Below are 2,500 nucleotides of genomic sequence, written 5' to 3'. Positions count from 1 at the left end.
TACCAACACTCAATGCCTTTCCCTGCCTTTGCATCAATTGACCCTGCTCCCAAGAGCCTACTCTTACATGTCTTCCATTTTGCCACCTTCGCTTGACCAGTTAAATAATTCAGGAGACATGACATCTTCTTTGCCTTTGTGACGTGTACCTGGACGAGAGAGAGAGAGAGGATAAAAGGGAGAGAGAGAGAGTAGGAGGGAGAGATAGAGTAGGAGGGAGAGATAGAGAAAGAGAGAGAGAGAGTAGGAAGGAGAGAGAGAAAGAGAGTAGGAGGGAGAGAGAGAGAGAGAGAGTAGGGAGGGAGAGAGAGAGAGAGTAGGAGGGAGAGAGAGAGAGATGAACTATCTGGACTAACTTGCTCTGAGGACCCCTTCAGCTACATTTATCTGTACATCACTTCCTGTGATACACTTCCTGTGAAAACGGACTTATAAAAACTGGATGGATTTCACAGCTTTAAAATGATGGTGATAATGGAGATTGGAGATGATGCGTGTTGTGAATTCCTCACACTATGGAGACTGTGTAGGTTGCAGTGTGTGTTGTTCATTTGGGGAGACAGGTGGTTGAGTGGTTAGGGAGTCGGGCTATTAATCACAAGGTTGCCAGTTCGATTTCCGGCCGTGCCGATGACGTTGTGTCCTTGGGCAAGGCACTTCACCCTACTTGCCTCGGGGAGAATGTCCCTGTACTTACTGGAAGTCGCTCTGGATAAGAGCATCTGCTAAATGACTAAATGTAAGTTAGCGACGTATGCTAATGACGTCAGTTCCACAAGAACGTCTTGTGTTTTTTCTTTAATTACAGCGGTTGCCTGTACAGAAGTCAGAGCCGATAAACTTCATTCTTTCATTCATTCATTGATCCCATGTACAATTTGTGACTGTCTGTAGGGGATCTTACTACCAAATCAAACCCTAAACTACACCTGGTGACTTGTGCTCTCTGACAGGAGCCCTGAAGCACACGACATCCAGCATTCACAGGGTTAAACCCCAACAATGTGTGTGTGATGTGTGTGTGTGTGTAAGAGAGCAAGAGAGATATTGGTTGTCTTTCTCTCTGTGACTGCTGATGTTACAAGCCACTAGCTGCAATGGATTGTCTGTAATCGCTGGTAAGTGACTTTGCAATTCCTTAATGGGCAATTTATAGATTTATTATTTAATATTAGAACATTTAATCATATTCCTGTTCTTCTATTGGTGCCTGGGACAAATTACACAAGGGATATGCACACGCGCACACGGGCACACACGCACACACACACACACACACACACACATAGTGAGAAGTGACATCTACACAAGAAAGTGATTACATGTAAAACGTTCAGTTCTGGGTCATGTCAACAGACAGTGTTTCAGCTTCTGTGTTCACTTTTGGATTTAAAAACAACAATTATTCAAAGTGTTGTACAGTGATGAGAGATGTTGTTCTTGTACTTCATAGCTGCTTCAGACTGTTGTACAGCAAAACTGACAGACAACTGTTTGTTATTCCTTTTGTGGGATACTGTTTGGTGTGTGTGTGTGTCTGTGAGTGTGTGCGTTTGTGTGAGTGCTGACCTGCAACTACCCAGCCATTTCTATAAACACTCAGATGTGTGCGTGCGTGCTTGCGTGTGTGTGTGCTCGTGCGTGTTTGTGTGTGTGTGCGTGTGCGTGTGTGTGTGTGTGCATGTGTGTGTGAGAGCATGCTCATTGATCTACTAAACTATGTTTACACACTTGAGAGTCAATCAATGCACAGACCAACAGATTCAGTAATCGACATTAAGGTATTCATTTTTTCAAAGTTTTGATCAAAAACTCATCTGGTAAGCAGGGGTATTAAGTTCTAGAGATCCAATTTGTTTCTTGACCACAGTGTGTGTGTGTGTGTGCGTGAGAGAGAGAGATTAGAACCATGGATTGTTCATTAGTTTGTTGATCATCTTCTAACTGTTGCACAAAACAGTTTGAACAAAGTTTTCTGAAGGCTAGAGTTAATTGCTGTTCCAAAAGATAGTTCTTTTCAAAACCCATTCGTATCAGTCTAGTCAGATCACGTGTAGCGTATATAAACTAGCATGTGAACTAAATGGTTCAAGCAGGAAAACTCAATAGTAAGTTTTAAGACACTTTATTGACAATACAAACATATTCGTCTTGGCATATATGGTGTGTGTGTGTGAGTGTGTGTGTGAGTGATGGTGTGTGTGTGACTGTGTGTGTGTGTGTGTGCATGTGAGTGAGTGAGTGAGTGAGTGAGTGAAAAAGACAGAATCACTTGACAGCAAAAGTGTCAGTTGTATTTCTCACAGTGACAGTTGCTATCCATCTGTTGCACTGTGCATCGGCAGACGGTGTGTGTGTGAGTGTGTGTGAGCACCATAAAAATGCCTTGTCACAGTTGAGAGGGACAGATAAGATGAACCCCATTAGTCTGGCTCACGCATCCTCCACTTCCTCTCTCCTGACCAATCAATGCAGCCTTGAGATCAGGGAACAGGAAGTG

The sequence above is a fragment of the Hypomesus nipponensis genome, chromosome 25 (assembly GCF_054491055.1).
Source record: "Hypomesus nipponensis isolate SF chromosome 25, ASM5449105v1, whole genome shotgun sequence".
NCBI classification, from domain to species: Eukaryota; Metazoa; Chordata; class Actinopteri; order Osmeriformes; family Osmeridae; genus Hypomesus; species Hypomesus nipponensis.
This window is presented reverse-complemented; position numbering follows the sequence as displayed.